This window comes from Cervus canadensis, chromosome 13 (genome assembly GCF_019320065.1).
Source record: "Cervus canadensis isolate Bull #8, Minnesota chromosome 13, ASM1932006v1, whole genome shotgun sequence".
Classification (NCBI taxonomy): domain Eukaryota; kingdom Metazoa; phylum Chordata; class Mammalia; order Artiodactyla; family Cervidae; genus Cervus; species Cervus canadensis.
In genome coordinates this window covers 27978984-28001397 of record NC_057398.1, presented here as the reverse complement: position 1 = coordinate 28001397, position 22414 = coordinate 27978984, and the positions used below count along the sequence as shown (strand labels likewise).

Genomic DNA, 22414 nt, shown 5'->3' with positions numbered 1-22414 from the left:
GTCCAACTCTGACATCTGTACATGACTACTGGAAAAACCACAGCTTTGACTAGATGGACCTTTGTTGGCAAAGTAATATTTCTGCTTTTTAATATGCTGTCTAGGTTGATCATAACTTTTCTTCCAAGGATCAAGTGTCTTTTAATTTCATGGCTGCAGTCACCACCTGCAGTGATTTGAGAGCCCGAAAGAATAAAGTCTGTCACTGTTTAAAAAACGTAGAAATAATTTTTAGCTTTCAGGATGCAGAAAAAAAAACAAACAGGCAGTGAGCAGATATGACCCAGGGCTGAAATTTGTCAACTTCTGGACTAGATCATCTCAGAGAGCCCTTCCAATATAATCTTCTACGATTTAAAAAGTTGAGTAAACTGTAGTTCCTTTTCATTTCTTTTTCTTGAAGGATGGCCCAGGACATGCTTGTTTTGTGTGATATGAGGGACATCAGAAGATATTCTGTCCCCAGAAAGATGCCTGCCAACTTCACCGTGCTGTGCTTTGCTAAGCTGCTTCAGTCACGTCGGATTCTTTGCAACCCCATGGACTCTAGCCCACCAGGCTTCTCCGTCCATGGGATTCGCCAGGCGAGAGTACTGCAGTGGGTCAGGGTCAGCCTCAGATACTAGCAGTTCTACTTTTAGAACTGCACTGACCAAGACTGTCCAAGCTACAAGTCAAATTGAGTACTTGAAATGTGGCTAGTTCAAATTGAGATGTCTTATTGGCATAATACGCTCACCAGATTCTGAAGACTTAGAATTTTAACTATCTCATTAGTATTATATATTGATTATAAGTTTTAAAAATATTTTTGATATATTCAATTAAATATATTAATTTACTCTGTGCCTTTTTATTTATAAAATGTAGCTTCTAGAAAATTTAACAAATTATATTTCTACCAAACTGCACTATTCCAGAAGTTTACCAGATTCATGGATTTGATTTAGTGGCACTAGTGGTAAAGATCCAAGCAGAAGATCCAAGGGATCTTCACAACTCAGGGATCGAACCCGGGTCTCCCACACTGCAGGCAAACACTTTACCGTCTGAGCCACCAGGGAAGCCCTTAGTGGTAAAGAACCTGTCTGCCAATGCAGGAGACATAAGAGAGACAGATTTGATTCCTGGGTTGGGACGATCCCCTGGAGAAGGAAATGGCAACCCACTCCAGTATTCTTGCCTGGAGAATTCCATGGACAGAGGAGCCTGGTAGGTTACAGTCCATAGGGTCACAAAGAGTTGCATACGACTTAAACGACTGAGCACACATTCAAATGCAATATTATTGCATTTGCAATAATACATTTAACTTTATCATCATTGTGTGTGTCTAGAAATGGAAAGTGGGGAGTCAAGATATGACAAAGTTTCTCCACACACATCAGCTTTTTAAAGTCCTGACTCTAACATTAGTCTTGAAATTCACGTGACAATCTTCTTTAAGGAACAAGCACTCATCTGAGGCTTCCTAGGTGGTGCTAGTGGTAAAGAACCTGCCTGCCAATGCAGGAGATATAAGAGACATGGGTTTGACCCCTGGGTTGGGAAGATCCCCTGAAGGAGGGCATGTCAACCCACCCCAGTATTCTTGCCTGGAGAGTCCCCTGCACAGAGGAGCCTGGAGGGCTATAGTGCATGGGGTTGCAGAGAGTCAGACACAACTAAAGTGATCTAGCACTCATACGCTCATCTGGAGGTCAGGATAAGTGGGTCTCAGCATAGCCTGTACCTCACTAGATAAAGGGTAAGGCATTTCACTAAGTTTCCTCAACTACAATATGAGGATAAAAATGATCCTGCGTACCTCACAGAACAAAGAATGTGTGTGAGTTTGTGAGCTCTACAATGTCCCAGCAGTGTCCAGAAAGCAAGTAGCAATGACAAGTAGCTGCCTCTAGCTTCCCACTGACTAGCAGGAAGCCTGGCAAGCCACAGTCCATGGGGTTGCAAAAGAGTCAGACATGACTTAGGTACTAAACAACAATTTTAAGGATTCCTAGAGGAATTAAACCCACAGGCCTCCCCCAGTTGAAAAACAGTCACCATTCCTTGCAGAGGTAGGCTTTCCTGGTGGCTCAGATAGTAAAGACTTTGCCTGCAATACAGGAGACCTGGGTTTGATCCCTGGGTTGGGAAGATCCCTTGGAGAAGGGAATGGCAACCCACTCCAGTATTCTTGCCTGGAGAATCCTATGGACAGAAGAGCCTGGCAGACTACAGTCCATGGGGTCACAAATAATCAGACACAACTAAGCAACTAACATACTTGCAATGGTAATTAAATAGGCAACGCTCATTCCTGCTCAGGACTTTTTCTTTACTGTCTCTTCATCTTTTTTCTTTTTGGCCTGGCAGGGATCTTAGTTCCCAGACCAGGAATGGAATACATGCCTGATGCGGTGGAAGCACAGAGTCCTAACCACTGGAAAAGGCAAGTGTTAATTGCTCAGTCATGTCGACTCTTTGTAACCCCATGGACTGTAGCCCGCCAGGCTCTTCTGTCCATGGGATTCTCCAGGCAAGAATACTGGATCGGGTTGCCATTCCCTTCTCCAGGGGAATCTTCCCCACCCAGGAATCCAACCCAGGTCTCCTGCATTACAGGCAGATTCTTTACCACCTGAGCCACCAGGGAAGCCCATTGGACCGACAGGGAAGTCTCTACATGTTCTTCACATCTATCTCCCTGATTAGATTGTATGCTTCAAAAGGGCAGGAGCTCTTCTCCATAGAAATTTACAGTTGGAAGAGATCTTAGGACTGATCTGCTCCAGCCTCTCACCTCATATCTGAATCCCCTTTATGACATCTCTGGCAACTTCTGCCTAGGTCTCTGTCTTTTTTAATTTATCTTTGGCTGCCCTGGGTCTTCGTTGCTGTGTGCAGGCTCTGTCTAATCGAGGCAAGCAGGCGCTGCTCTTCCTTGAGGTGCTCAGGCTTCTCACTGCGATGGCTTCTCTTGTGAAGCACAGACCCTAGAGCACTTGGGCCTCAGTAGTTACAGTATGTGGGCTCAGTAGTTGTGGCATAGGGGCTTAGTTGCTCCACGGCACATGGAATCTTCCCAGACCAGGGATCCAACCTGTGTCCTCTGCATTGACCGGCGGATTCTGATCCACTGTGCCACCAGGGAAAGTCCCCTGTTTAGGTCTCTTAAAGATCTCCAGTTCCAGTTTCTCTTCTTACCTAAGGAAGTCTGGCTCAGTGTTGGAATATAAGAAGATGCTATATACAAAGTTGCTGAATTCATGCTACTTCTTCCTTAAGACTGAGTCAGTCGCTGGCTGAGTGTGGGATGCAAAAGAGGGAGAACACTGAGGAATGAACAACTTTTTGGCTAAAAATGTCAGAGAATGTTTCTAGCAAGCTTTTGCCCAGGCTGTAATCATGGGTTGTGATTCAGCTCTTGCCTAATGTTATTAAGGTAAGTGAATTACAAAACTTATACCCCCAAATCTCTCTTTTTTTTCTTGTTTAGTAAAGACTAGAGCGAGTAATCATCTGCGATGACATCCATCCAGAGGGCTAGGTGGATATCTTACCCATATAGCTAACATCTGGAAGGAGCTTTGCAGCTTACAAAGCCCTTTCCAATACTTCCCTCATTAAAACTGTTTGGCGGAGGCAGCATTATCCTGTTAGTAACTTTATAAAGGAGGGACTTCCCTGCGGTCCAGTGGTTAAGTTTCCCTGCGGTCCAGTGGTTAAGACTCCGTGCTGCAGGGATCTGCAGGGGTTCCATCCTTAGTCGGGGAACTAAGATCCCACATGCCGCCTGGCATAGCCAAAAGAAAAAGAAAGTCCCAAAGAATCTGGGAATTCTAAGTATAAAGAAGGAAACTGGGACTCAAATTAACTCCCTAGTGTGGCAGAACAGGTGTGCAAACTCAGGTCTGCAGACCTAGGTCTGCATGGTTCAATCATTCAGGTGATGGAGGGAGATGGTGGGGATGGGAGTGGGGAAGTGGGGGGCGGGGGGGCGGCGAGGTGAGGTAGTGACAGCAGAAAGAGGTTAGGGGTTTGTGGAAAGTGTAAAGAACGGGTTTGGGGCCCGGGGGCAGGGAACGCTGGGCGACTGCTGGATAGGAAGCTGGCTCGCCGCCGGGGTGGGAGCGGGCGGACGCCCGGGAGCCATGAGTGCATGATCGGGCAGTAGGAGCTGCTGCTGTGGGTGGCTGCACGCCCGGTTCGGCCTGATCCTCATCTCAAGCTCAACTCCCCGCTTCGCTTGCGGTTCGGCAACTAGAACTGGACCAGGCGGAGCCGCTGCCCCGCCGCCTCCGCTGCGGTCCTAGCACCGCTCAGCTCCCAGCTCCGCCAGCTCCAGGTTGCCGGCGGCAACCGCCGTGACCACTGGCCTCCGCTCAGGGGACCGGCCCGGCCTGCCCACCTGCAGCTGCAGTGGCGCGCGGACGGCAGTTCCCTGGAGAAGCTGCCTGTGTACGTGAGCCTGGTGATCACTGAGGAGGAGCAGGAGCCCAGCTTCTCCGACATGGCAAGCTTGGTGGTGCGATCTGCCGTGGGCATCTCTTACATCAGCGTCTACGACCACCAGGGGATTGTCAAAAGAAATAATTCCAGGTTGATGGATGAAATTTTAAAACATCAGGAATATCTGGACTGACTTAGATGGTTCCAAATACTCACCAGAATTTGCAAAGTCATGACAAAGATTGCCATTTGGCAGCGAAAGTGCTGTTCCCTGAAGATGGAAAAGCAGATATTGTGAGAGCTGCTCAAGACTTTGGCCAGTTAGTAGTTCAGCAGCAAAAGAAATCCATAGATATGGATGCAGATATGTTAGACCATTTACTTAGTTTGAATAATGTCCCTGATCCTGATTTAGTGTTAGAGTTTGGCCTGAGGACAGCACACTAGGCTTTATACCCTAGCATATCCGGGTGATGGAGGTTGTCTCTTTGTCTTCCCACCTAAACATCAGTTATGAGGACTTTTTCTCTGCCCCTCCTCCCCTGTCAATATGCAGCCTGTGAACAGCATCTGGCAAAGTAGTGATCCTTGGTTGTGTAATTTGATTTTTAAGGCTTTCAGAGAAGAGGACTCAGGTGACTTTGATGTGGACAAAGCACCTTTGAAACTCTGCACACATCAAGTTTGTTATTCTCATAATTAATCAACAAACACACACAAGAAAATAGTGTCTCACGTGCATGTAAGAGCACATGTGAGTGAGTACAGGGTATGTGTGCATGCATGCTGTATGGAAATAAACTCACAAATAGGGAAAATATTGGAGAAGAAAATGTGTGGATTTTCACCTTTGAGCAACGAGCAATGTTTTAGGAGCTGAAATTTCAGATTTAAAGGCTTCAGCTCCAACTACTTCCCTGTTTTTGTGGGTCAGGAAAGAGATGATTAAAGCTGTTTCCTTGTTGTTTAGGGGGGAGGGGAATAATTTTTGTTCAGTCTTTCCTGGTGGCCAAACTTTAATTTTTAAGAATACTATAGAAGATAAAGAAAACTGACAAACTTTTAACCAGACTCATCAAGAAAAAAAGAATCAAATCAACAAAATTAGAAATTAAAAAGGAGAGGTTATAAGAGATTATATGAGCAACTATATGGCAATAAAATGGATAACCTGGAAGAAATGGACAGATTCTTAGAAAAGTTCAATCTTCCAAGACTGACCCAGGAAGAAATAGAAATTATGAACAACCCAATTACAAGAACTGAAATTGAAACTGTGATCAAACGCTCCCATAAAACAAAAACCCAGGACCAGATGGCTTCACAGGTGAATTCTATCAAACATTTAGAGACGATCTAATGCCTATCCTTCTAAAACTCTTTCAAAAAATTGCAGAGAAAGGAGCACTTCCAAACCCATTCTATGAGGCCACCATCACCCTGATACCAAAACCAAAGACAACACTAAAAAAGGAAACTACAGGCCAATATCACTGATGAACATAGATGCAGAAATCCTCAACAAAATTCTAGCAAACAGAATTCAACAACACATTAAAAAGTTCAAACACCATGATCAAGTTGGGTTTATTCCAGGGATGCAAGGATTCTTCAATATACGCAAATCAATCAATGTGATACACCATATTAACAAATTGAAAGAGAAAAAGCATATGATAGTCTCAATAGATGCAGAAAAAGTCTTTGACAAAATTCAGCACTTATTAAAACTCTTCCAAAAATGGGCATAGAAGGAACCTGTCTCAACAAAGTAAAGGCCATATATGATAAGCCTATAGCAAACATTATTCTCAGTGGCAAAAAGCATTCCCCCTAAGATCAGGAACAAGACAAGGGTGTCCACTCTCACCACTATTATTCAACATAGGTTTGGAAGTCCTTGCTACAGCAGGTAGAGAAGAAAAAGAAATAAATGGAATCCAGACTGGAAAAGAAGTAATGCTATTGCTGTTTGCAGATGACATGATACTATACATAGAAAACCCTAAAGATGCTATCAGAAAATTACTAGAGCTAATCAGTGAATTTAGCAAAGTCACAGGATACAAAATCAATATTCAGAAATCACTTGCATTCCTATATACTAATAATGAAAAATCAGAAAGAAATTAAGGAATCAATCCCATTCACCACTGCAACAAAAAGAATAAAATATCTAGGAATAAACCTACCTGAGGAGATGAAAGAACTGTATACAGAAAATTATAAGACACCAATGAAAGAAATCAAAGATGACATAAACAGATGGAGAGGTATTCCATGTTCCTGGGTGGAAGAATCAATATTGTTAAAATGACTATACTACCAAACACAATCTACAGATTCAGTAAGATCCTTATCAAATTACCAATGGCATTTTTCACAGAACTAGAACAAAAAATTTCACAATTCATATGGAAACACAAAAGACCCCGAATAGCCAAAGCAATCTTGAGAAAGAAGAATGGAGCTGGACGAATCAACCTTCCTGACTTCAGATTATACTACAAAGCTACAGTCATCAAGACAGTATGGTACTGCCACAAAAACAGAAATATAGACCAATGGAACAAGATAGAAAGCCCAGAAATAAATCCATGCACCTATTGGTACCTCATTTTTTACAAAGGAGGCAAAAATATACCACGGGGCATAGATAGCCTCTTCAGTAGGTGGTGCTGGGACAACTGGACAGCTATATGTAAAAGAATGAAATTAGAACACTTTCTAACACCATACACAACGAAAAACTCAAAATGGATTAAAGACCTAAGTGTAAGACCAGAAACTATAAAACTCTTAGAGGAAAACATAGGCAGAACACTCAATGATATAAATCAAAGCAAGATCCTCTATGATCCACCTCCTAGAGTAAAGGAAATAAAAAACAAAAGTAAACAAGTGGGACCTAGTTAAACTTAAGAGTTTTTGCATAGCAAAGGAAACTATAAACAAGGTGGAAAGACAACTACCAGAATGGGAGAAAATAATAGCAAATGAAACAACTGACAAAGGATTAATTTCCAAAATATATAAGCAGCTCATACAACTCAATACCAGAAAAACAAACAACCCAATCTAAAAGTGGGAAAAAGACCTAAATAGACTTTTCTCCAATACGGCTAACAAACACATGAAAAGATGCTCAACATCGCTCATTATTAGAGAAATGCAAATCAAAACTACAACGAGATATCACCTCACACCACTCAGAATGGCCATCACCAAAATGTCTACAAACAATAAATGCTGGAGAGGGTGTGGAGAAAAGGGAATGCTCTTGCACTGTTGGTGGGAATGTAAATTGATACAGCCACTATGGAAGATGGTATGGACATTCCTTAAAAAAACTAGGAATAAAACTAACATATGACTCAGCAACCCCACTCCTAGGCATATACCCTGAGGAAACCAAAATTGAAAAAGACACATGTATCCCATTGTTCATTGCAGCACTGTTTATAATAGCTAGAACATGGAAGCAACCTAGATGTCCATCAAGAGATGAATGGATAAAGAAGTTGTGCTTCATATACACAATGAAATATTAGCCATAAAAAGAAATGCATTTGAGTCAGTTCTAATGAGGTGGATGAACCTAGAACCTATTATACAGAGTGAAGTAAGTCAGAAAGAAAAAGATAAATATCGTATACTAGCACATATATATCAGAGAAGTCCATGGCTCCTCACTTCAGTACTCTTGCCTGGAAAATCCCATGGACGGAGGAGCCTGGAGGGCTGTGCTCCATGGGGTCTCTGAGGGTCAGACATGACTGAGCGACTTCACTTTCACTTTTCACTTTCATGCATCAGAGAAGGAAATGGCAACCCACTCCAGTGTTCTTGCCTGGAGAATCCCAGGGATGGGGGAGCCTTGTGGGCTGCCATCTATGGGGTCGCACAGAGTCGGACACAATTGAAGTGACTTAGCAGCAGCAGCAGCACATATATATGGAATCTAGAAAAATGGTACTGATGGATTTATTTGCAAGGCAGCAATGGAGAAACAGACAGAACAGACTTATGGACATGGGAAGAAGGGAGGAGAGGGTGAGATGTATGGAGAGAGTAACATGGAAGTAACATGTATGGAGAGTAACATTACTGTATGAAAAATATATAGCCAATAGGAATTTGCTGTATGTCTCAGGGAATCAGACGGGCTGTAACCACCTAGATGGGTGGGATGGGGAGGGAGGTGGGAGAGAGGTTCAAGAGGTAGGGGACCTATGTACACCTATGTTTGATTCTTGTTGATGTTTGACAGAAAACAACAAAATCCTGTAAAGCAATTATCCTTCAATTAAAAATAAAGAAATACTATATTGACTTATTAAAAGATGCATTCTAGGGCTTTCCTCATGGCTCAACAGTAAAAGAATCCATCTGCAATGTAGGAGATGTGATAGGAGCTGCAGGTTCGATCCCTGGGTTGGGAAGATCCCCAGGAGAAGGAAATGGAAACCCACTCCAGTATTCTTGCCTGGAAAATCCCATGGACAGAGGAGTCTGGCAGGCTACAGTCTACGAGGTTGCAAAGAGTCAGACACGACTGAGTCACTAAACAAAAAAAGGATTCATTCTGAGTCGGAGGGATCTCCAGAGGAATGGAGTTCTGTGTTGCATGCATGCTAAGTCGCTTCCAACTCTTTGTGGCCCCATGAACTGTAGCCCACCAGGCTCCCCTGTCCATGGGATTCTCCAGCTGAGAATACTGGAGTGGGTTTCTATGCCCTCCTCCAGGGGATCTTCCTGATCCAGGGGTCAAACCTGAGTCTCTCATGTTTCCTGCATTGGCAGGTAGATTCTTTACCACTAGTGCCAACTGGGAAGCCCTTTTAAAGCGGGCAAATGATAATTTCTACTTTTTGCCACTATAAATAATGCTGGAATAAACATCCCCAGACATCAATGTTGGCACCTATAGATAAAAGTCTAGAATATTATTTTTTTAATTTACTTTTATTATTACTAAGGAAATTCATGTTCATAGTAAAAAACAGACTGAAATAATGGAAAATGAGAATCATCCCTACCTAATCCCCAGTCCCAATCCCAAAGTTATTAATATTCAGTCTTACAGATTTTTCTCTACCTACACTCAAACATTTTTTAAAACAAAAATGGTATCCTGTGTGCAACATCCTGCAATGACCTTTACTTGCTTTCTCAAAATGCTCAGGTTCATTCATTCCACAAAAATGATTGAACATTGACGTTAGGAACCCAGCAATGTTCTTGTCTTTCAAGAATTGACATTCTAATAGATGAGACAGACATAGACAGAAACAAACAAGAGGTAGTAATGAAAATCAAGAAAGAAATGACAGGTGATGCAACAGGAAGGCAGTTGCTACAGTTTTAAGTCATCTTTGAGCAATTCTACTATGTGTTTCTAACGGAGTTTCCAGCTCTTCTCTTATAAATGCTGCTGCCTGGCACATCCTTGTCACATAAATTTGCATGTCTGTAGGAGTAGATCCCGGCGCTTAGATATCCTCAATCCCTTTTCTATCTAGAGCTTGCAACTATTTCCAAATCCAGGGCTGAATGACAGTTCCAGAGATGTGGGAGAGAGGGAAGTAGGGACCAGGCAGTGTGGGGGAATGGGCACTGGGTTTGGAGTCAGGCTGTAGAACAAGCCATAGCTCTGACATTTGCTCACCCTCTCTGAACACCCTCCCCATTTGCAAAATGGGGACCACCTTCTAATCTCACAGGGTTATTGCAAGGACAAAATGATGTTGTTTTCCCTCATGCTCTTTTTGGGACAGGCATAAGCATTTTGTTCCCTCACTCACCTAGTCATCGTAATTATGAGAGATTCATCAAAATACATGCTTTCCCTAATGGATAATGGCAAAATTTCAAAGTGCTATTTCATTCCCTTGTGTAGGAGGAATAAAGTCTTACTGTTTATTTATTCTGATTCCTTTTTTTTTTTTTGGGGGGGGGCCATGCTGCATGGCTTGTGGGATCTTAGTTCCCTAATCAGGGATTGAACCCTAGCCCCCTACAGTGGCAGCATGGAGTCCTCACAACTCACTGGACTCTCAGGGAATTCCCTAGAGCCTTGCTATTTAAATTGTGGTCTGGCATATACACAGTACTATATATAAAATAGGTAACTCACAAGGTCCTACTATATAGCAGAGAGAATTCTACTCAATACTCTGTGAGGGGCTATAGAGGAGAAGAATCTAAAAACAGTGGGTACATGTATACGTGTGACTGACTTGCTTTGCTGAACACCTGCCACTAACACAGCTAACATACACTGTGAATCAACTACACTCCAATGAAAACTATAATAACTAGGCTTTCCTAGTGGTTCAGGGCACACAAGGTTCTGTTTGTGCCCTCCAAGAGTCTGTTCCCCCGGTCCTGTGTAAGTTCTGGCAGCCCTATGCTGGGGTTAACGGTGACCTCCTTCAAGAGGGCTTATGCCACACCCAGGTCTGCTGCACCCAGAGCCCCTGCCCCTGTGGCAGGCCACTGCTGACCCGTACCTTCTCATGAGACACTCAAGCACAGTTCTGGCTCAGTCTCTGTGGGGTCCCTGGGTCTTGGTGAGCACAAGTTTTGTTTGAGCCCTCTGAGTGTCTCTGGCGTGCAAGGGGTTTGACTCTAAACTTGATTTCGACCCTCCTACCATCTTGCTGGGGCTCCTCCTTTGCCCTTGGACGTGGGGGTATCTTTTTTTTTGGTGGGATCCAGCATTTTCCAGTCAACAGTTGTTCAGCAGCAAGTTGTAGTTTTGGAGTGTTCAAAGAAGATGAGAACACGTCCTTCTGCTCCGCCATCTTACTTCTGCTTCATTGACTCTTGCCAAAGCCTTTGACTGTGTGGATTACAACAAACTGTAGAAAATTCTCAAAGAGATGAGAATACCAGGCCACCTGACCTGCCTCCTGAGGAATCTGTATGCAGGTCAAGAAGCAACATTTAGAACTGGTCATGGAACAACAGACTGGTTCCAGATCGGGACAGGAGTATGTCAAGGCTGTACATTGTCACCCTGTTTATTTAAATTATATGCAGAGTCCATCATGTGAAATGCCAGGCTGGTTGAAGCACAATCTGGAATCAAGATTGCCAGGAGAAATACCAATAACCTCAGATATGCAGATGTCACCATCCTTATGGCAGAAAATGAAGAAGAAATAAAGAGCCTTTGGATGAAAGTGAAAGAGGAGAGTGAAATAGTTGGCTTAAAACTCAACATTCAGAAAACTAAGATCATGGCATCTGGTCCCATCACTTCATAGTAAATAGATGGGGAAACAATGGAAACAGTGAGAGACTTTATTTTTTGGGGCTCCAAAATCACTGCAGATGGTGACTGCAGCCATGAAATTAAAAGATGCTTGCTCCTTGGAAGAAAAGCTATGACAAACCTAGACAGCATATTAAAAAGCAGAAACATTACTTTGCCAACAAAGGTCCATCTAGTCAAAGCTATGGTTTTTCCGGTAGTCATGGATGTGAGGGTTGGACTATAAAGAAAGCTGAGGACCAAAGAATTGATGCTTTTGAACTGTGGTGTTGGAGAAGACTCTTGAGAGTCTCTTGGGCTGCAAGGAGATCCAACCAGTCAATCCTAAAAGGAAACAGTCCTGAATATTCATTGGAAGGACTGATGCTGAAGCTGAAGCTCCAATACTTTGGCCATCTGATGTAAAGAACTGACTCATTGGAAAAGACCCTGATGCCGGGAAAGATTGAAGGTGGGGGGAGAAGGGGATGACAGAGGTTGAGATGGTTGGATGACATCATCGACTTGATGGACATGAGTTTGAGTAAGCTCTGGGAGTTGGTGATGGACAGGGATGAGTCACACATGACTGAGCTGAACTGAACTTAACTGAACTGAGTGGTACAGTGGTTGGGAATCTGGCTACCAATGCAGGGAACATGGTTCCATCCCTGGTATGGGAAGACCTCACATGCCACAGAGGAACCAAGCCCATGCTCCACAACAAGAGAAGACACTGCAGTAAACCCAAGCAGGGCAATGAAGAGTAGTCCCTGCATTCTGCCACTAGAGAAATCCCACGTGCAGCAACAGACCCTGTGCAGCCAAAAACAAACAAAATAAATAGATAATTTTAAAAATTATAATAAGTAAGTAAATAAATCATGGGCTGCGTATCAGCTTGTGGTTGCTGTTGGTTAGTCACTAAGTCATGTCCAACTCTTTGCGACCCCAAGAACTGTAGCACACCAGGCTTCCCTGTCCTTCACTGTCTCCTGGAGTTTGCTCAAACTCATATCCATTGAGTCAGTGATGCCATCCAACCGTCTCATCCTCTGCCACCCCCTTCTCCTCTTGCCCTCAATCTTTCCCACCATCAGGGTCTTTTTCAGTGCGTTAGCTCTTCTCATCAGGTGGTCGAAGTATTGGAGCTTCAGCTTTAGTCTTTCAAATGAATATTCAGGGTTGATTTCCTTTAGGATTGACTGGTTTGAACTCCTTGCTGCCCAAGGGACTCTGAAGAGTCTTCAGCTGCACTGATATTACTTGGTAGGTCTTTTTTATTTTTTATTTTTGGTAGGTCTTTAGAATTGCAGAATCCCAGCCCTGTGGATTCAGGATTTGACTATTGAGATCCCCAGGATTTTCCCCCAGCCCATCCCCGCCCCCAGGATTTCCTATGCACATTTTAGTTTGAGATTGTTTTAGAGTGGAAGATAAATGTCAGGTAGAGTGAAATATCTCTTCATCTCACTGAGGAATTGAAGAGGGAGTGACCTAAAACATTCTTCTAGGTTGAATTTGGCTTGTTGCCTGGAATACCTGCATCATGTTATTTATTCTTTCAGGGAGAGAACTCAAAAGGCCAGATCATTTCCTTGTCTGTTTCTCTAACCAGGTGTGGAAACCCAGCCAGTTTCAAGACCTTGTGCTGTCAGGGTTGGGTGGGCCCTGAAAAGTCTTCATTCCAGCTGAACCCTCTGCTCCTGTCCTGCCCAACCCTGCCCCACCCCCCTTTTCACAGGCCCAGCCCTGAGAAGGGCAGGAATTTGCTCAAAGTCATTCACCAACCAGGTGGTAGCCTCAGTCTCAACTCCCCACCCATCTTTACCTCTTTCCTATCTCAAATATTATTCCATTTTTTTTTTCCTGTGGAATCAGCTCATCTTTTTAGAAAAGGAATCTTTTAACTTTTAACAAAGAATTATGTAAAAAATTGAAACAATGTAAAAATTCCCCCAACAATTCCACTCTTCAGATGCATACCCAGGAGACATGAAAACATGTATCTTCAAAGAAACAGGTACATGAGGGAGTTGCCTGGTGGTCCAGTGGTTATGAATCCACCTTCCAATGTAAGGGATGTGGGTTCAATCCCTGGTCGGGGAACTAAGATTCCACATGCCCTGGAGCAACTCACTAACCCCAAGCACTGCAACTATTGAGCCTGTGCACTCTGGAGCCCGCACACCACAACTAGAGAAGCCCATGCACCACGACGAAAAATCCCACGTGCCACAAATACGACCTGACACAGCCAAATAAATAAGAATAAACATATTTTAAAAAAATAAACCTGTTCATGAATGTTTATAGCAGCATTATTCATAATAGTAAAAAAAATGCAAACAACCGAAGTGCCCTTCAGCTAATGAACGAATAAACAAAATGTGGTATATTCATACAATGGGATATTATTTGACAATAAAAAGGAGTGAAGTATTGATACAAGCTACAATATGAGTGAACCTTGAAAACATGCTAAGTGAAGGAAGACAGAAACAAAAGACAGTATATTGTGTGATTCCACTGATAAAAATGCCCCAAAGAGGCAAATGCATGAGACATAGATTACTGGTTGCCAGGGACTGAGGGGATGGGGAAGGTGGGTCTGAGGTTTCTTTTTGGGGGTGATCAAATATTCTGAGGGGCTTCCCAGGTTGCTCAGTGGTAAAGAACCCGCCTGCCAATGCAGGAGATGTAAGAGACTTGGGTTGCATCCCTGAGTTGGGAAGATCCCTGGAGGAGGAAATGGCAACCCACTCCAGTATTCTTGCCTGAAGAATCCCATGGACAGAAGAGCCTGGCGGGCTACAGTCCAATGGGTTGCAAACAGTCGGATACGACTGAAGCAACTTAGCACGAAAATATTCTGAAATTAGATAGTGATGATGGCTGTATATTTCTGTGAATATACACAAAGTGAAAGTGAAAGTCACTCAGTTGTGTCCAACTCTTTGTGACCCCATGGACTATACAGTCCATGGAATTCTCCAGGCCAGAATACTGGAGTGGGTAGCTGTTCCCTTCTACAGGGGATCTTCCCAACCCAGGGCTCAAACCCAGGTCTCTCTCATTGTAGGCGGATTCTTTACCAGCTAAGCCATCAGGGAAGCCCTGAATATAAACAAAACTACTGTTTAAAAAACCTTTAAAAGGTAAACTATAGCTCAATAAAGCTGTTATTTTAAAAAAACAAACAAGCATGGCAGTGGGCTTCCTCAGTGGCTCACCGGTAAAGAATTGCCTGCCAATGCAGGAGACAAGGCTTCCATCCCTGATCTGGGAAGATCCCACATGCCACGGAGCAACGAAGTCCATGCACCACAACTATTGAGCCTGTGCTCTATAGCCTGGCAGCCGCAACTCCTGAGCCCACGAGCTGCACCTACTGAAGCCCAAGGGCCCTAGAGCCTGTGCTCTGCAACAAGGGAAGCCGCACAATGAGAAGCCCTCACACCACAACTGGGGAGTAGCCCCTACTCCCCAAAACTAGAGAAGAGCTCTCCCAGCAACGAAGACCTGGTACAACCAAAAATAAATAGTAAAATTATTTTACAACACACATAGTAGGACTTCTCTGATGGCTCAGTGGATAAGAATCTGCCTGCCAATTCAGGGGATGTGGGTTCAATTCCTGGTCCGGGAAGATGCTGAGGAGCAACTAAGCCCATGATCCACAACTATGCTCTAGAGCCTCGAGCTGCAACTACTGAGGTCCATGTGCCTGGAGCCTCTGCTTAGCCAGAGCAGCCAAAAACAAACAAAGTTTTAAAAATTTTCAAGAAAAGAAAATAAAACACCATGGTAGAAAGAGGAAAGTGATCCCACCCCAGATCCCCCCTAGTAGCCACACTCTCACTCCATAAATATTCAAGGATGGCCTGTTCCCCACAGACTGTGGGCCGAGGACACAACAGGAAGCAAACAACTCATCCTGCAAGCAGAGGCCACCCCACGGTTCAGAGCCCAGGACTAAAGCCTGCACTAAAGTCTCCTTAACTTCACTGACTGACCTCGGCCCCTCCCCGCCCCTCCTCCTTCTCTCAGGTTCCCCAACCCCAGCTGTCAGGAAGCCCATCCCTGCTCCCTGAACCTTGGCCCCTCCTTCCTCACCGCTCTTCCTACCTGCACAACCTTCCCAGCTCCTGTCGGAAACCCCAACAACAGTCAAACCGAGCTCTCCGCCCACTCTGCACCTCACCTGGGCAGCTGGTTATAGTTGGGGCAAAACACACCACCTTGTCAGCCACCCACTGAGAATCCGTGACCTGGGGCTCCCTGGTGGTCCAGTGGCTGGGGGTCCTCGCTCCCAACGCAGGGGGCCCGGGTTCCAGCCCTGGTCAGGGAACTAGATCCTACACGCCGCAACCAAGAGTTCACATGCCACAACTAAGACCCAGCGCAACCAAATAAAGAAGTAAATAAATAACTATCTAAAAAATAAAATCCATGACTTCGTCCTGAGTGGGTCCTGGATGCTGCCTGGATGTCATAGACATTCACTCCCAGTGACTGTGGTCCACCTTCTCTCCTCTCTGTGAAACGAGGACATGAATATTTCTGCCTCCTGGGGCTCTTGGCTGCATTAGCACCTGACACATCGTAGGCCCTCAATTGGTGATAGCTATGGGGTAAAGAATCTGCCTGCAATGCAGGAGACCTGGGTTCGATCCCTGGGTTGAGAAGATCCCCTGGAGAAGGGAAAGGCTACCCACTCCAGTATTCTGGCCTGGAGAATTCCATGGACTGTATAATCCGCGGGGTCGCAAAGAGTCGGACACAACTGAGTGACTTTCACTTTCATGGCGTCATTATCTCTGGTCTTCCATCCAGGGGCTCCTGGTGACCGGGTCTCCAAAGATACCTTCCCTGCAGTCAATATTTTGTTCCACTGGCTGGGCAGCCAGGGGCTCTTTGTCAGAGCAGCTCTACTTCTGGAGAAAGAGAAAGGGACTAGCCCAGGGCAGAGGAAGTGTGGCTGAGCTCAGGGTGAGAGCGAGGAGGCTGAACCTTCTTGCAGCCAATGTCCACGTGACGGGCTGAGCCTGAGTCAGACCTGGAACCAAGATGGAAATTTACCAGGGCCTCAGAAAGGGAATGTGGAGGAGTTGTGGGGGGTGCAGATAGCTGGCACCCCAATCTGGACCTTCAAAGAGGAGGGCCGCCCCCAGGAATCCAGGCTGCACCTCCTCCCAGGAAACTGAGACCAAAGCCGGGAGGAAGGAGGAAGTGTGAGCCTTGCTCTCTAGTGACTCACGTCGTCCTTTGGGGCAAGTCAACTCTCACCCCTGTCCGCCTTCCCCCAGGGGATTATCCGCCCTAGGTCAGCCTATTCAAAACACTGGTCCAATTTTCTCACCCACACCCTGCATTCCTCCTCCTCGAGATGTTTGCAGGCACCTGCTTGGGTCCACAAGTAAGTCTTGGAAGATAATACAGTGGGAGGGATGGGAAAAAGCCTGTTCTGGAAATCAGCTGGGCATGGCCCTGGCCTGCTGTGTTAGTCCAGCAGGTCTCACCCTCTCTGGGCTCCAGTCTCCGCTTCTGTGAGAATGGGCAGCTGGTCTCCATGTCCTCTGGTTCCCAGTCTCTGGAATTCTACCACGGCTCAAGGTGCCTCCATCTGAGTGCCTCCATCCCAGGCCCTCAGGGATAAAGTCCCACTCTCATCCACAGTCCAAGAGGGCCCTTGCTGGTTTGGTCCTGCTCTTGGCTAGACCTCATTCTTGCTCCTCCCCATGCTCCCATCCACATGCAGCTGCCCTGCTCAGAGAGCTAGCGCTTGGAGTGCTCTGAAATGGCAGCTCGCTGGCTGACTGCCACTCCTGAGTGGATGTCATGCTCTCTCCAGCTTTCCTTTCCCGATCTTTCAGTTGTGTGTGTCCACCAACAGAGAGGATGTTCTATTTTCTGTCTTTCTCATTAAACTGAGTTCTGTGCCAAGGGCAGTGGCCCGTATACTGAAGGGGTCCAAGAGTATTTGAATGAATGAACTGATGAATGAATGAAGTGGAAGCTCCAGGCAAGCTGTAGGCCATCCCAGAGCTCTGCCCTGCCCCAGAGGTGGGGGTGGGGTGATGATTGAGGGGTGTAGATTTTCAAGGGAGGTTCCAGCTGGGCTCAGTGAGGCCATAGCCCCAAGATGACTGGCTGATGACTCACGGGCCCCAAACAGAGCTTTCATAACCCTCCTTGGCCTTCCTGGATCTGCCTTCTGATCAGGCCTTCAGGCTAATGCCTCTCAGGTTTCTCGGTTGCTCCAGCCAGTCTCTCCCTGTGAACCTGAACTTCACAAGAGCTCCGCTGGCTTTAAAGAAACAGCTCAAGATTCCTAGGCTGTGTTGTATTTTCTTTCCTGGAGGAATTGCTCTGTTTATGGAAAGGAAAAAAGAAAAAAATTGCCACCCACGCTAGCTAAAGGTCACCCTGGTTTTCTGAGACCCCCTCATCACCCACTTCTCATTTGGCATCTGTCTCCTGGTTGCTGGGATGGAGGGAGCCCCAGCACTTCCCCCACCTCCCCCCAGAACTCCCAGGCCACATGGGGAGGGGAATGACAGCCCCAAAGCTTTGTTTACTCTGCCTGCCTGGCCAGAACCCATCTGGGGCCACCCCACCGGGGTCTTGCTCTGATCCTGGGAACAATCAAGAACAGAAATCCACATAAATTGGGTTGGGTTCCCCACCTTGCCTTCCTTGCCCTCTCCTTCATCAGTGGGTTCCCTCTCCCTTTTCCATATATGTCCCTTCCTCCCAGCAAAACAGGTCCATCTGCAGAAAAGCCTCTGATGGCCTCCTCTGGTCCTTGTGTTTTCCTGTCACTAACGGGCAGTGCCTCCCAGAGCACACAGCCTTCTCTTTTGTCCAGTTACTTTTTAAAATAATAAACTTTTAATTTTGGAATAATTTTAGACTTCCAGAAATGTTACAAAGAACACAGGGAGAGTTAGTTACCTTACACCCTTCACCAGCTTCCTTTTTGATAACATCTTACATAACCACGGCACATTTGTTCAAATGAGGAAACCAACATTGGTACAAAACTATGCACTAAACTCCAAAGTTTATCCGATTTCACCAGTTTTTCCACTAAATATCCTTTTTCCATTCCAGGATCCAGTCCAGAGAACCACATTGCATTTAGTCATATGCTATTTGTGATGAGGAAAGTATAATTATCTCTGTTTTACAGATGTAGGCTTAAAAAATATTCACAACCTAAAAGTTGAGAGTTATGTTTTATTCAGTGGAAATTTTTAGGATTTAAGCCCAAGAGGCAGCATCTCAAGTAACTCTGGGAGAACTGATCCACAGAGTCAAGGCAAGGGGTGTGTGTGTGTGTGTGTGTGTGTGTGTGTAGAGGGAAGGGTTAGGTTACACAGAAGTCTTGTGGCAAAGGGCAGATAGTATGAACATCAACAGATTATTGTTGGACTTCCCTGGTGGTCTAGTGGTTAAGAATCCACCTGCCAACGCAGAGGACACGGGTTCAATCCCTGGTCCAGGAAGATTCCACATGCTGCGGGGCAGCTAAGCCTGTGCATTGCAACTACTGAGCCTGTGTGCCCTAGAGCCTGTGCTCTGCAACAAGAGAAGCCACTTGGGCCAGGAGAAGCCCATGCACCTCAATGAAGAGTAAGCCACTGCACATCAATGGAGACACAGAGTAGTCAAAAATAAAAAAATTAAATTTATGGATTTTAAAAAAAAGATTGTTATTAATTGAAGAAAATGAGATATCCCAAATTAAGGAATTTAGCACTTTTCTGTGTATGGGAAGATGCAAGTGTGTGGGCTCACTTCATTCCCTTTATACACACCTCAGCTATCTGGGGCCAGTATCCCGTGTTTTCACATCCTGAGTTTCCTCAGGGCTCAATATGGGGAGTGGCTGCAGTCTAATGGCTGCTAGCTGGCAGGTATTCTTTCCTTCCTGAATTTCCTCAGGGCTCACTGGCTCCTGTAGAGTGAAGTGAAAGTGGCTCAGTTGTGTCTAACTCTTTGTGACCCCATGGACTATACAGTCCATGGAATTCTCCAGGCCAGAATACTGAAGAGGGTAGCCTTTCCCTTCTCCAGGGGATCTTCCCAACCCAGAGATCGAACCCAGGTCTCCCACATTGCAGGCAGATTCTTTACCAACTGAGCCACAAGGGAAGCCCAAGAATTCTAGAGTGGGTAGCCTATCCCTTCTCCAGCGGATCTTCCCAAACCAGGAATTGAACCAGGCTCTCCTGCATTGCAGGCGGATTCTTTACCAACTGAACTATCAGAGCAGCCCTTGGCTCATGTTGGAGGGCTGCAGTCACTGATGAATGTGACATCCTTGTTTACAGGAAATATGCAGTTTCTTCACAGATGAAGTAATAAGAGATGGGAGGACTGACTGAGTGACTAGCTAGGAGGTGAAAGCAGTGGCGGAAAGGGATTAGGTCCTGACATTTGGAGCTAGAATCCACCCCTGGTGTTGAGGCAGGAGGCAGATGGGCTGCGCCCCCCACCCACCAGGATGAAGCAATTAGAGATTCATTCTCTAATGACCAAAACTCCAAGAATAGTAGGTCAATTAAGGGAGGAGGCTGGACCCTGCACAGACCACATATTTCTCGCTCCTGAAGGCAGGTGACCTCCGCGACCACACATGCACAGAAAAGGCTCCTTGGAGGCCAAAGAGGAGCTATGTTAAGGGATGTTCTACCCCAGATGCCTTTTTGGTAGGATCCATTTTGGCTAAGAGAGGCGTGCAGACACCAGGAAGGATCCTGGGGTATACCAGATATGGACTGTCAACCAGGCAAGTCAAACTGATTGGCCAAAGAAAACCCAGAAGAAATACCCCATGAAAGTAATTCAAACTACCATGAGGGCATGACTCAGCAACTCAGGGACTCTCCCTCTGAGCCTGCCTGTGTGTCTATCCACACATACTGTGCTCTTTTTCCTCCTAATAAACACTTGATTTGCTTCACTTCTTTCTGTCTTTATGGGAATTTTTTTCTGCAAAGCCCAAGGGCCAGGGCCCCTGTCACTGACCACTGGTCTAGTGGCTAGGATCCGGTGCTTTCACTGCTGCGACCCAGCCCAGTCCCTGGCTGGGAACCCAAGCCCCAGTCCAAGCCATTGCAGGCTGAGGCCGCTCGAGACCAGTGTAACATGAGCTTCAGTTTCCTTGTCTGAAGGCAGGGATCATAGGTAATTACGAACTAAAAGGGACCACATCTATAGACACCTCCTGCCCCTGAAATGGTAGCTGTTGTTGTTAGAACTGTGCATGTCATCATTGCTGAGGCACCCAGATCTCTTCGACTCCAAGTTCTTGTTAAGGGTTATGTCTAGAGAAGGCCGAGCCTCTCATTCTCTGGGCCCATTTACCAGGGAAGAGACAGGCACTCCTGACCTTGCTTTGGCCAGGCTCTAAAGACAGAGAAATCCCGGGTGTGGTCCCACCGTGGTCGCTGGCTGTGCGTGGCATCTCCCTGGACCCCAGCGTCCTCACTTTCAAGGCAGAGATGTGAGGAGGTGCAGGGAGAACTCCATGGGGTGGGGGCCAGCCCCCAGCATCTGTTAGTGTGGGCCATTTCTGGCCCCCCAAGTGGTCCTGGCCCCCCCCTCGGCAGTCACAGCCTAGGCCTCCTGGTTAGGCGGGTCCAGTGCCAGTTCCAGGTCTCCCTCTGTCTGCTTCCTACCCCTGCTGAAACCCCATCAGGGGCAATTAATCACCTCATCTCTGCAGCCTTGCCCCAAACAAGAGCTCAGAAAGCCAGCTGCCTCTGCTGTTCCTTATCCTCAGGCCTAAAAAGGCTGTGTCTTCAGGGAAAGTAGCTGGTTAGAGGCTTAACCAGAGGGAGAGCCAGGCCCTGCTAAGACCTCATCCCCTGCACTTGAGCAGAGCCCTCCCTGCCCCACCCCCCTCATTCAGCTGTGGCTCTGGGAGGCAGCTGCCACCTGCCTGCTGCTACTTGTTCTTCTTTTTTATTTATTTGACTGCTCTGGGTCTTAGTTGTGGCATGCAGGATCTAGTTCCCTGAAAAAGAGATCGAACCCAGGCCCTTTGCATTGGGAGGGCAGAATCTTAGCCACTGGACCACCAGGGAAGTCTCATGCCTGCTGCTTCATAACTGGTCAGTGAGAAAGGTCACAAGCCACTCACCATCTCTCCTGACTGAAAGGAGTGTCCAAAACATCTGATGAAGGAGATGTTGAAAGATCGTGCGTGCCTGTGTGCTCAGTCGTGTCCGACTCTTTGCGACCCCATGGACTGTAGCCCCCCAGGCTCCTCTGTCCATGGGGTTTCCCATGGACAATGGGAAATGGAACAAGAATAGGGCAAGAATACTGAAGCGGGTTGCCATCTTCTACTCCAGGGGACCTTCCCGACCCAGAGATCGAACCCATGTCTCCTGCATTGGCAGACAGATTCTTTACCACTGAGCCACCTGGGGAGCCCTCATTAAATGATTATTTTCAAGGAAAAGTAAGATCATGACTCCATACAGATAAAAAGATGAATATATGTTAAACATTTTAATTTATAAGGGAACCAGGCAGATGTTATAACCAACAACAGAAGAACACTCACATTCATAGGTCAGGAATATTGAAATGAATGGGCAGACGGAGGTGAAACTGATTTTTCCACAAGGGGATAGGGGAAACCTCTAAGACAGGATAAATTATTGTTACTTCAATTTACTGGGCTGTAAAACAGCTCAAAGATGA

At 45.8% G+C, this 22414-nt stretch overlaps 1 pseudogene; it reads left to right on the top strand.

Annotated features, from left to right (window-relative positions):
- Nucleotides 1-3509: 3509 nt before the first annotated feature.
- On the top strand, nt 3510-5197 carry LOC122451730 (annotated as a pseudogene).
- The last annotated feature ends 17217 nt before the right edge of the window (nt 5198-22414 follow it).